Below are 13,218 nucleotides of genomic sequence, written 5' to 3' on the forward strand. Positions count from 1 at the left end.
GGGGGGAGGGGCTGTAGAGAGGCGTAGCAAGGTTAGGAGGTTGGTAGGAGAGGAGATGGTTAGGAATTGTTGGAGTTGGTACTGGTTGCCCCAAAGGCCCGTGAACAGGATTCTGGAAGCTGTAAGAATTGATGGAGAACACTTGAGGGACACCTGCTATGTTCTGCTGACTGTATTCCAGCATTAAGAAAGACTGGGTAAGACCTTATAACTGAGCCATTTATTTGCATAGAAATTTCCGGTTCTCTCTGTGAGTGGACAGGGGAGCGGGTGGAATAAGAGAAGAATGGAAAGCGTCCTCCTAGTTTTCTATCAGTTGCTAGAAACTACGGGAGGGCTACTTAATTATTTCTGGATTTTGCAGAAAATTCTAAAGGTAGCTGAATTTTAGAAGCAACTGCAAATACTGAATATCCTTTCCGCATTTAGAACTCGTGTGAAAAACTCATACATTTAAGTTTCAAAAGGTTTTGACGTTCCAACTGACAGCTTTTAGCTAAACCTATACAACAAATGGCAAATAGGATCTTAAAGCCTTTTAAAACCAACAAAGCAAACAAATATCTAACTTCTCAATTAGATATACAAATGTGTCCTCTATTATAATTCTCATGTTCTGAGGGGCAGGCATTGTACTAAATTCTTCACCTACATTATATTAGTTAATCTAAATCCACAAAAGTAGCTGTTCTCCATGTTACAGATGAAAAAAAAAAGTTTCAAGTGGTTAAGTAATTTGCCTTTGTTCATTGAGCTAGTTAGTGGTAGAGCTGAAATTCCAACTTTGGTCTCTTGATTCCAAAGGCACTGCTAAGCATTTGACTTGTCAGACACACCTGCCACCTGAGAGTTTCTGACTCATGACTGTGGACAAGAAGGCCTCAGTCTGAGTACACCTAGCCTAGAATTCTAACAGAGGCATTGAGGGAATGTTATCTTCCCCAGTGTCATCTGCCCTGGCCAAAGTCTAGAGCTGCATTTCTGCATCCATACTCCAGTCTTTAACATCTCCATTTTCCAACCTGGCCTCTTTTAATACAAACTGCTTTCTCAAAGGGAAATAGACCTTTTGTTTCTTCTTCCTAAGGGTAATCTACAAAATCAAAATAATTGTGTATTTCCTGATCATTAAATTTATGCATATTCCAGTGTTAAATTTCAGAAACTAGAAGAATATAGAAGAGAAAAGTAACCCTTGCTCTACAATCAAGTATAACCACTACTTACTTTTTTGATTCACAATGTATCTTCCTTGGATATACTGCATACGTAGATTGTCTCTATGCTTTCAGTCACAGTCACTGCCAACTTTAATAGTCTTCCTCATTCTTTCCCAGGGGCAAACCTTTTTCAACCTAATTTGTGAAAACTTTCTTGATTTTGTTCCCTGTATCCTTATGGCATTCATGTTGTGTTTTAATTACTTATTTGTCTGTCTTTCCTAGGAGCAACCTAAAGTTGTAGAACTATCAGAATAAAGTAAGAGATGGAAGAGACCAGAATGTCAGATGGACAAGTAGTTTTGCACACCAGTTTGTGAACTGGGGTTCATCTATGGTGAAGTTGCTACAGATCAGCAGAGAAATAAGAAAAAAATATAGTGAGTTTTTCATTTAGTTAAACTCACTCTTAAGGATTGTGCATTATATTGAAATTGTTCATTCTATTTCTTTTATCCAATGACAGCTATAGAGTAGTTATTTTCTAAATAATTTTCTTTGAAGAAATATTTGTTGCTAACTTTATTTGCTCCCATTTGGTTTATTTTATTTCTGAAATGTTTCTTGGTCCACGAGATCCTAAAGTCTAGCAATTACTGAGATAGAGAATGGCCACCAATTTCAGCAATCATAATGCTGGTGTGATTCTAGTCTACTTACTTTATCTGCTATATGTATTCTCTGTATTCTTTCTGGATATGACTTAGTCTAAGCCTGAGGGTGGATCTGAGCTTGATGGTGTTTGGAAGATAAGAAGTGGTTGTAACTGGCAGATGGTACTAGGCCCCAAAGTAAGACATTATTCATTCTTGATGCAGTTTATATAGATGAAATGAAGTTTCTGTTTGTTACTGTATTACATGAAAATAGGTAGATGGAATTTTGCCATCCAAGGAGAATATGTTTGTGTTAGTCTGACTTAAAATAATAAGTTAATAAAATTCACTTTGAGGGAACGTGGGAGGTGGGCACTGCTGTCAACCTTTTGGTATGTGTCTTCACATCTCTCTATACAAATATGCCCTTGGTGGTTTTAAAATATGGCTGTGACTTCTTTGATGTCCTTCCCATGAAAAGGTATACTTTGTGTCTTCTCCTCTTAAATCTGGATGGGCTTATGATTGATTTACACAAGAGAATATAGAGAAAGTGATCATAGTCACCATATGTGACTTCAGAGGCTAGGTCATAAAAGGCCATGCAGTCTGTTGAAACCCTTGCTTTTGCAGCTCTCAGCCATCATGTAAGAAGTCTGACTACCTGAGTCCCATGTGCTGTGAAAAGCCCAGGGCAATAGGGAGACCCCTTGAATGTACTCTGATTGACAGTCACAGCTGAGCCCAGCCCTCCAGTTAGCCTAGGTGCCAGATATGAGAATGGAGAAGCAGATTCCAGCTTTCAGCCATTTAGTTACCCTTCAGCCTTTTCAGCCTTCCCAGCTGAGGACCTAGACTTGTGGACCAAAGTGAGCCTTTCCTGCTCTGTCTTGTCCTAATTCCTGACCTGAAGAATCCACGATTTTAAGAGAATGGAAAACAAGACACAGACTGGGAGAAATATTTGCAAAAAAAAATACATCTGATAAAGGACTGTTATCCAAAATGTTTAAAGAACTGTTAAAACTCAACAATAAGAAAACAAAAGCTCATTTAAAAAATGGGCCAACACCTTTACAGACCTCACTAAAGAAGATATACAGATGTAAAATAAGTATATGCCAAGATGCGCCACATCATATGCCATCAGGGAAATGCAAAGTGAAAAAAAAAAAATGACTTACCACTGCACATCTCTTAGAATGGCCTAAATCTAGAAATTGACAACACCAAATGCTAGTGAAGATGTGAAGCAAAAGGAATTCTCATACATTGCTAGTGGGAACACAAAATGGTACAGCCACTTTGGAAGATAGTTTGGAAGTTTCTTATAAAATGAAACATACTCTTACCATGTGATCCAGCAATTGAACTCTTTACTATTTACCCAAAGGAGGTGAAACCTTATGTCCACACAGAAACCTGCACATTGATGTTTATAGCACCTTTATGCATAATTGCCAAAACTTAGAAGCAACCAAGATGTTTTTCATTAAATAAATGGATTAATACACAATGGTACATTCAGACTACAGAATATTATTTAGCACTAAAACGAATTGAGTTACCATGCTATGAAAAGACACGGAGGAACCTTAAATGAATACTACTAAGCTGAAAAGGCTACACACTGTGATTCCAAATATGTGACATTCTGGAAAAGACAAACTATGGAGACAGTAAAAAAAAAAGCCAATGGCTCCCAGACGGGGACAAGGGAGAGATGAATAAACAGAGTATAGAGGATTTTTAGAGCAATGAAAATACTCTATAATGTTAATGAATGTATGTCATTATGCTTTTGTCCAAATCCATAGAATGTGTAACACCAAGAACGAACCCTAAGGTAAGCTGTGGATTTTGGGTGACTTTGATGTGTCAGTGTAGATTCATCCTTGATAAAAAATGTACAATGCTGGTGGACAATACTGGTAATGGGGAGGCTATGCATGTGTGGAGGGGCTAGGGGTTATATAGGAATTATCTGTATCTTTCAATTTTGTTTTAAATCTAAAACTGCTCTGAAAAAACAATAAGTTAAAGTCTTAAAAAGAATTCATAAGCATAATAAAAATGATTATTTTACTTCTCTGTGTAGGGTTGTTACACATCTTTTCCAGTGAGTAGATAACTGAAACCATGTCTCTTGTCTCCATATTTATGTGCACTCTATCTTTTGGAAAAAGGCTTCTTGCTTAGAGTGATTTTTTTTTCTTTTTTTTTCTTTTTTTGCCTAGAGCTGACTTTGAGCCTTCATAAGGTGTCTAGGGTTTTCTTTTTTAGGAGTATGTTGCCTTCAGAATTTGAGATTATGCTAACCAATGAAAGAGTGTTGCAAATGTAGGGAAGGGATATGAGCAGGTCTTTACATTATGCTTGATTTTGTAATGTACCATTTTCTCTTCTCCCCTAAATGGGAGGGAAAATGGTCTACTATGTACCAAATGAATGGGGAAGAAAATATAAGTGGAACTAGCTGTAATATCCAACTTAAAATCTGAACTTTGAGTATTTTTTGCCCATTAAGTTTCAGCTTTACCTACCACATTGTTCAGGCTACGTTTTAAGCTTTGTTAAAGACACCGTGGTTTATTTATTTATTTATTTCTATCTCCTTTATACCTCCCTACATCTATAACAGGTAAAGCTGTACATATTACATGTAATACCTGATTTCTATGTGTATGTCTATATGTCCTTATATACATTTTGATCTCGTCTTTTTTTTTTTTTCAATGCTTATTTATTTATTTAGAGAGAGAGAACAAAAGCAAGCATAAGTGGGGGAGAGGCAGAGAGAGAGGAGGAGAGAGAAAATCCCAAGCAGGCTCCAAGCTGTCAGCCAGAGCCCAACTCTGGGTTCTATCTCACTAACCGTGAGATCATGACCTGAGCTGAAATCAAGAGTTGGACACTTAACTGAGCCACGCAGGTGCCCCAATGTGGCATCAGTTGACTTCATCTTAAAGAGACTTCTCTCAAACATTTACTGGCTACACTTACAAGTTACTGGGTACACTTATAATTTGTTAAGTGTAACAAATATATTAAATGTGAAAATCTGTTTAACATGTTCATGTTGAAATAAAAATGAATTACAATGACTTCAAAAAAACTTCTAAGTATTTCATGTCATTTTGTTCATTTTGTTTAGTGGGTCTTATGATTCAGAGCAAACTGTGGCCTGCAACCCAATTACGGTCTCCAGTCTATTTCCATATGGCTCATGAAGCTAAGAAATGTTTTTACATTTTTTGTATTGTGGTAAAATAACATAAAATTTACTATTTAACCATTTTAAGTGTACAGTTCAGGGCATTATGTACATTCATCTTATTATGAAACTGTCACTGCTATCCATATCTAGAATTTTTTCATCATCCCAAACTGAAACTTTGTATCTGTTTAACACATTGCTCATTTCCCTTTTCCCCCAGTTCCTGGTAATCACTATCCTACTTTCTGTCTATATGAATTCATTCCAGGTACTCATGTAAGTGGATTCATACACTATTTGTCCTTTTTACATCTGGTATATTTCACTTAGCATAATGATTTTTAAAGTCCATTCATGTAGCAGGTATCAGAATTTCTTTCATGTTTAAGGCTGTATAGACTACATTTTGTTTATCCATTCATCTGTCAACGGACATTTGGGTTTCCACCTTTGCTTGTTGTGAATATTACTGTTGTGAACATTGGTGTGTGTACTTTGACCTTTTGACTTTCTATCCCCTAATGGTGTCCAGTGCTGCGATGCACACGGGTATACAAGGGGAAATGGGGAATTATTATGTTCAGTGGATGGAGAATTTCAGTTTTGCAAAATGTAATAGGTCTGGAGATTGGTTGACAACAATGTGAACATACCCACTGCTTTCAGTTAGCTCTTACATTTTTAGAGTTGTAAAAGAAAGAAAAAGAAAAAAGAAAAGAATATTTAAAAATACTATCTGACTTTTTATGGAAAAAGTTTGCCAACCCCTAATTTAGAGTAAATTTTAAAACTTCTATAATGGACTATTATTGCTGAATGAATCTTAAAGTTCATTCATTTCTTCACTAGAGAAGTATTTAAATTTTAGTAGACTTTCTCATACTAAATATTTGGGGAACTTTAGTTGTTTGGTCCCCAACCAACAATGAAAAATAACGGTTTTGGTTTTGTTACTAAGAGTAAGATTCACTGATTTACAAGCAAGATTCATTGATTTTGAAGGGATGCTGCAGTAAATTCAGAGTAATAGGGTACAAGGTTCCTTTGTTTAAAGCTACAGTAGAGTGAAAGGCCCTACCATGTATAAGGAGGCATGCAGAGGCTTGAGGCGCTGTCCTTTTTACTTTTGATCTACTTTTCTTTTCTTTTCTTTCTTTTTTTTAATGTTTATTTATTTTTGAGAGAGAGAGAGAGACGGAGAGCGAATAGGGGAGGGGCAGAGAGAGAGGAAGACACAGAATCTGAAGCAGGCTCCAGGCTCTGAGCTGTCAGCACAGAGCCAGATGTGGGGCTTGAATTCACAGACCGCGAGAACATGACCTGAGCCTAAGACGGACACTTAATGGACTGAGCCACCCAGGTGCCCCTGATCTACCTTTCTGGTTCTACTCTAGGCAGGCTATGTCTTTTGAACCCTGGTATGTCCTTAAGGCAGAGATTCCCAAACTTTCTTGTTTCATAGCATTGTTGGACTTTTTTCATAGTGTCTTGAGCCTAAGAAATACTGTAGAGTTCCATTTATTAAGTAATTAAGTCCGAACAACCTAATCATAGACATTCATATGATGTCTCACAAACGTCTCTGTGTTTCTCTGAAACATTTAAAATATCTCATGGTGCCTTGTGAGTTCACTCCAGAGTCCTATGCCCCTGAGCACACAGTTTGGGAATTACAGTCCTAGGATCTTCTACCTGGGTTTCTGATTTGGAATTTGTCTTTGTCCTTGGCCTTGTTTCTTATTTTATCCCAATTACAACTTCCCACATTTCCAGGGCTTGCCTAACAATAATTTCTGATGGCTTTCTTTGGTTACAGATTTAATTTTTACATTCTTGATTCACGTTTCTTCCTTTAGTACATTAACTTTTATGTTGGGTTTTCCTTATAAAGGCTCTGTGTTTAAACTACAGAAATAAATACTTAAGTGAATAGAACATTTGCCCTCATCTTCAAAAGTGTGTTACTAGAATTACTGGATTAATGACTGTAGGGTTCTTTAGTTTTCTCACAAGAAAGGTGATAAAGTATCTTAAGCCACCTGATAATCCTTAGTTGTATATGTTGGCCTTTGTCACTCAAGTGAAGAAGGTGCTGTGAATGGTGCCAACAACTTGCACAGTAAATAATAAATTACCTTTTCTATAAATTATTACTCACTAGATTAACTTTCCAGTAGCTCTGTCTGGTAGGAAAGTTGTTTTTCTCTTACCTCCATGGATGTTTTCTTTTCAGGCTGATTTAAGTGACACTTCTGAAATATCAAGTTACAGTCTGAAAGAAATGTGAAAAACCTTAATGTTAAGTAACAGACTCAAGACTAGATAATTCAAAAGATTTGGGAGAGAAGGTATTTCTGGTTAGGAAGAATATTCTGTGGATTATAAAAATATGGGAAAATAAAATGTTTTTATATTGAGAAATTCTTTTAGGATTTAAACAAGAATCAATATGTCATTCATTTGTACATTAAGATGTAGACTATGGTGATCCCTATAGAAAGAAGGCTTTGACAAATTACATGAGGTAAAGAGAATACATGGGAGGATTTTAATCTACTGTGGAGGAATAGTTTTCTTCTTCATATGTAAGGAGAGCTCTCTATGGAGTAAGGTAAAACTCTTACTTTTCTCATATATCAGGCTGTGAATTGCGCTTGTGTGAACTCACGTAAAGCACATGTCTATGTGCTTTTACATAGGTAGGATATGGGGGTGGGGTGAGAATTATACCTCTCCTGCACTGTTGAGCCAATCAATATTCTGTGTACGCATAGTTCTAAATGGAGTCCCACCAGGCTTGGGCCAGTGTCCTTATTTATGTATCATCTTTACTATTTAGAGGTAGAACTAGACTTTTTTGCTGCTATTGTGCAAATCCTATGATGTATGCTTTCCAGTTTTCTCGTTTTGATTTTTCCCTTCCTGCTTGATACTCTCCCTAGAACCTTTTCTCAGTCAGGATATAAGAGTCAGGCAGTTGTCCCGGAACTGACATTTTTCAACTCCCCCTAATCTCAGGGACTCTGGTTTTATAATAAGTGTCCCCAGGAAGGAAGACTTGTGTGGCAAAAGTACCTTGTTTGATTTATTATTGTTTTTATTAAAAAATGTTTTTTGTGATGTTTATTTTTGAGAGACAGAGCATGAGTGGGGGAGGGGCACAGAGAGAGGGAGACACAGAATCTGAAGCAGACTCCAGGCTCTAAGCTGACAGGACAGAGTTCATGACCTGAACTGATGTCAGATGCTTAACTGACAGAGCCACCCAGGCACCCCATACCTTGTTTGATTTATTTTCTGTTGTTGCCATAACAAACAGCCACAAATTTAGTTGATGAAATAATGTATATTATCTTAACAGTTCTGGGGGCATGGACCTCAAAGAGTTAAAACCCAGCAGTTGGCAGGGTAACATTCCTTTCTGGAGGCTCTAGGGAAAATATCTTACCATGCTCATTCAAGTCATTGGCTGAATTCAGTTCCTTGAAGTTGTAGGACTGGAGCTCCTGTCCTTGCTGACCATCAACCGAGGGCTGTCCATAGCTTCTAGAGGATGTCCACATCCTTGGTTCATGGTCTTCTTCCTCTGCCTTCAAAGCCAGCAACAGTGGGTTGAGTTCCTTTCAAGATTCCTCACTTTTTTCTTCATCTTATACTTTTAAGGACCATGTGACTAGATTGATACTACCCAGATAATTTAAAATAATCTCAAGGTCCTTAATTACATCTGCAAAATCCCTTTTGCCGTGCAAAGTAACATATTCAGAGTTTCTAGAATTAGGACATGGACATCGTTGGGGCCCATTATTTTCCTATCACACCTGATGTTTTTAGTAAATGACCTGACACTGGAATCATCTTCAACTTTTAGTCACTTCACAGCTGTCAATTTCATACATTGCAGATTGATATCTCGAGCTTCCTTTCCTATGCTGAATTCAGACTTTCTTACATCCACCGATAACTAAGTATTTGAGGACAATTCTTTCATAATATAGAACTATATAGAATAAGGAGGTGGAAATACAGGGGGACATAGAGATGAGGGAAGGGTTTTGTTTTTTAATCCAAAAATGAAATAAAACAACAGCGACTTGAGCATGTTTAAATGCTAATGGGAGGAAACCAGTAGAGGAGAGTGAAGCATGACAGCCTGGAGGTAATCCTCCCACATCTGCCTGGTCTTCCCTTCTGCCATAGGAGAAGACTTGTGATCAGGGACATAGCCACCCAGCTAGACAGTACATTTCTCAAACCCTTTGGAGCTAAAGTTCTGTAGTGATTAGGTTCCTCCAATAATGCATTCTCTGTTACTCAGAAGGCAGAATGAGGTGTTCAGCATAGCTGTGGTCTTCTAGCAGCATTCTGGGGTTCTGTGAAGAAGCTGGAGGCAGTGGCAGCCTCTTGATTTGATTCTCCAAACCCACTATGCCCTCTGGGAAAGCCCAGAGGCCACTTCCTTCACCAAGCATTGGGTAAGGGAACAAGAGAGCATCTCTGTGGGACTCTGTCCTGAAACCCATAGAAGACAGTGGGAAGTGCTACAAAAATTGCATTTCCTGGGGCGCCTGGGTGGCGCAGTCGGTTAAGCGCCCGACTTCAGCCAGGTCACGATCTCGCGGTCCGTGTGTTCGAGCCCCGCGTCGGGCTCTGGGCTGATGGCTCAGAGCCTGGAGCCTGTTTCCGATTCTGTGTCTCCCTCTCTCTCTGCCCCTCCCCCGTTCATGCTCTGTCCCTCTCTCTGTCCCAAAAATAAATAAAACGTTGGAAAAAAAAAAAAATTAAAAAAAAAAAATTGCATTTCCTGATTACAGTGGGAAAATGGAATTTCAGAGGGTAGAGGCTAGGTGGTAGATCCCAGCAAAGATCTGTTTAGTCTGGTCAGTCCAATGAATCAACAGAAAATAGTAATAGGTGTGTTTTGAAACAACTGGGCAGCCTACCCAGGTTCTGCTTTACATAGAAGGAATACTCTGAGCTCAGCTGGGGAGAAACTAACCAGACATCACTGTTTGGATTCATGTCTTCTTACCAGGTGCCCAGAACTAAGCCAGTGTGTAGATCTGAAGCCCCTCAACAGAGGTGGAGGCAAGAGAGCCTCTGAAAAAGAACACTGCAGTACAGCCATAGGTGTATACAGTGCATTTCCTCCACAGAGTGGAGAGCTTTCCACAGAGTGACCCGTAGCTATTTACCCAGGGGATTGTGCACTGAGGAAAGAGAAATATCCAGAACTTCTGGGAACTACTGCATACTGATGCTAATTTTACACTGATCCCCAGAGACCCAAAACGCTACAAAAGTCCACCAAAGTAGATGCTTATGGATGTCAGGCTTTAGATAAAGTCTTGGTTCAAATTCAGCTAACAGTGGGTCTAGTTGGAACTATAGAGCACTAGTGTTTTATTACAATTATAGAATATATGGTGTTTATTATTACAGTTGTAGAACATATGGTGAGAATCCACACACACATATACTTGATAACTAACGAAATGCCATTCTCTGGTTCCCTTTCCTTCGGAATGAGGGCTCTGGAACTCTTCCCACACAGTACACCAGTTGGTAAGCAATACTTCTGAAGGGATTGTAGAAATTACCACTGCCATAAAAACCTTGAGAGAAGCTGGGATAGTGATTCCTATTATATCTGCATAAAATGTTTCTATGTGACCAGAGCAAAAGGCTAAAGGGCCTTGAAAAATAATAGATTATTGCAGACCTAATGAGATTATGATGTTAATTGCAGCTGTAGTTTTAGATGTATATTGACTGGAACAATAAACTGTGATAGTTAAGAGCCTTGGCCCCCCAACTCTTTAAAGTTTATTTATTTATTTTGAGAGAGCGAGTGAGAGCAGGGGAGGGGCAGAGAGACAGGGAGAGAGAGGGACAGAATCCCAAGCAGGCTCTGCACTGTCAGCACGAGTGGGGCTGAAACTCATGGACCATGAGCCAAAATCAAGTGTTGGATGTTTAACCGTCCCAGCTACCAGGTGCTCCTAAGGGCCTTGCCACTTTGATGAAGTTTCAAGGGGTCCAGTGATTCGGAGCATATTAGGTGATACCTTCTACAGAGAGATAAGTGGCAGTACCTTGCCCCAACCACCACAAAGAAAGAGGCACAGTGTATGATGCTTTCCGGATTGTGGTGACCACCTATACCGCATTTGGGCATGCTGCAGCATGCAGCAGATAACCCATAAGCTGCCAGTTTTCAGTGGGTCCTAGAACAAGAACTAGCTCCGTAACAGGTCCAGGCCGCTAAGCAAGCTCACATGCCTGTTGGGCCTTACAGCCTAGCAGATCTAATGGCAGTGGAAGTGTGCCTGGCAGCAGAGATGGGGTCTGGAGACCATGGCAGGCCCCAGATTAGACAAGGTTTTGGAGGAAGTTCATGCTATAACTGTTCTTCATTTTGAAAAGCAGTTCATAACTCGTTATTGAGTCCTGATGGAAACTGAGCATCTGACTTCGGGACTCTTAAGTGACTGGACAACCTAAATCACCCATCACAAATCAGCTATTATGTGATCACTGAACCATAACGCTGGGCATGCCCAGTAGCATTCCATTATAAAACATAAGTAGCAACTATACAACCTGGCTCTACTAGGTCCAGAAGACACCAATGAACTGTACTAGCAAAAGGCTCCTGGGAGGGAGCAAAGAAATAACTAACATAAAACAAAGCTGTTGCAATCCTCCAAGTCGAGGATTTCGGGAACTGTGGTTCTGGTAATGGTTCAGGAGAAATGAGAGAGGATGCATAGCCAAGTGGGCTGTCCGTCAGGGTGCATAAATAGTTTGTGATAGTGTAGCTCTTCATCAATTGTGGCAGCCCTGACTCACCTGGTGTGGTGCTGACACATACCCAGTTTTCTTCTCTCTCTCCAGCACCCTGAAAGATTATACTTAGCTGTCCCCCTTACAGGAGGAGGCATGTGGTTCTGGCCAACAGCTTATAAGCAAAAGTCGTGTGTGTCATTTTCAGGGTGCGATATTTCATTGCTGGTATAAGACCCTCTGGCACTCTGTTCCCTTCAACAAATATTGCTAATTGGAGCAGCTAGAATAATTCTAGAGAACCAAAGCCTGGACTCAATGGGGCCACACTAGATGAAGTCAAGGTGTAAAAATTCCCTTGGCATAATGTAGAGGGAGGAATCTAGAGACCCTGGGACTAGGGGTGCTAAAGTGAATTTTTCATGTGCAGTCCATTCAGTCCCCTACCTTCTAACTTTGTCTCCCTCAGAAGGGGTGCAGGAAAAATACATTGGTAAAATAAATACCACCCTCTTTGGAAAATGCTTTCATGGCTATCATCTGTAATTGTAGCTGCCACTGAGGAATAGCACACTTAACATAGGTTTCCTAATTTCACTGAGGGTAGGGGGGATCCAGACATGATATAAGCCAAGTAGCAGTACTTAATGATCAGAGGAAAAGTGATTACAGTTAGTATAAAAGGCAGCAGGGCTGATACAGAAATACGTGGCTTCAGGATGGTTGCTTACTGAGACGGTGTCACCAGCTAGACCCCAAGTCCTGCCTTTTACTGCTCACCTGCTTGTACCCACGACCTTTGTCCTGCATTTTTCCTTAAGCTCTTCTTTCCAGCTTATCTCTTAATTCAGGCAAAGACCTGAGGCACATAGCATCTTGTGATGGAACCGGAAACTACCCTCAAGCAATAACAACTGCCCACACAAAGTTCTACCCAAGTGGGCCCAGACCATCTAGACCAGTTTTTTTGTTTTTTGTTTTTTGTTTTTTAATGTTTATTCATTTTTGAGAGAGAGAGAGAGACAGACAGACAGAGGATCCGGAGCAGTTCCATGCTGACAGCAGGGGCTCAGACTCACAAACTATGAGATCATGACCTGAGCTGAAGTTGGACACCTAACCGACTGAACCACCCAGAAGCCCCCCATCCAGATCAGTTTTAACTTAACCTTAACTCACGCCTGCACAGATGGAGCATGGAGTGACCAATGGTTACCTTTACCTCATTATGAGACCAAAATCTCCATCGAAGGAGGAGCACAAACCTCCTTTACATAACATACAATATGTATGTATAGGCATGTTTCCTTAAGGAACATGTGCCACCCTATGCCCACCTTATGATGACATAGGCTCTTCTATGTAAATATTCATCCTAACCCTAAATAAAAGGAACCCA

The 13,218-nt window shown here is 39.7% G+C and overlaps 1 long non-coding RNA gene across 2 annotated transcripts in view; it reads left to right on the forward strand.

Moving 5' to 3' along the window:
• The window catches only part of LOC147581718 (uncharacterized), a 36,742-nt gene continuing 23,524 nt past the window's right edge, over positions 1-13,218 (forward strand). The window contains exons 1-2 of one of the 2 annotated variants that reach the window (XR_015250184.1): positions 1-197; positions 1,446-1,600. This is a non-coding gene — a long non-coding RNA (uncharacterized LOC147581718). Of the gene's footprint in view, positions 198-1,445; positions 3,902-13,218 lie in introns of those variants that run through there. The other variant, XR_015250183.1, reaches the window with a different exon arrangement.

Source organism: Puma concolor, chromosome B1 (assembly GCF_028749965.1).
Source record: "Puma concolor isolate L17-30 chromosome B1, mPumCon1.1.hap2, whole genome shotgun sequence".
NCBI lineage: Eukaryota > Metazoa > Chordata > Mammalia > Carnivora > Felidae > Puma > Puma concolor.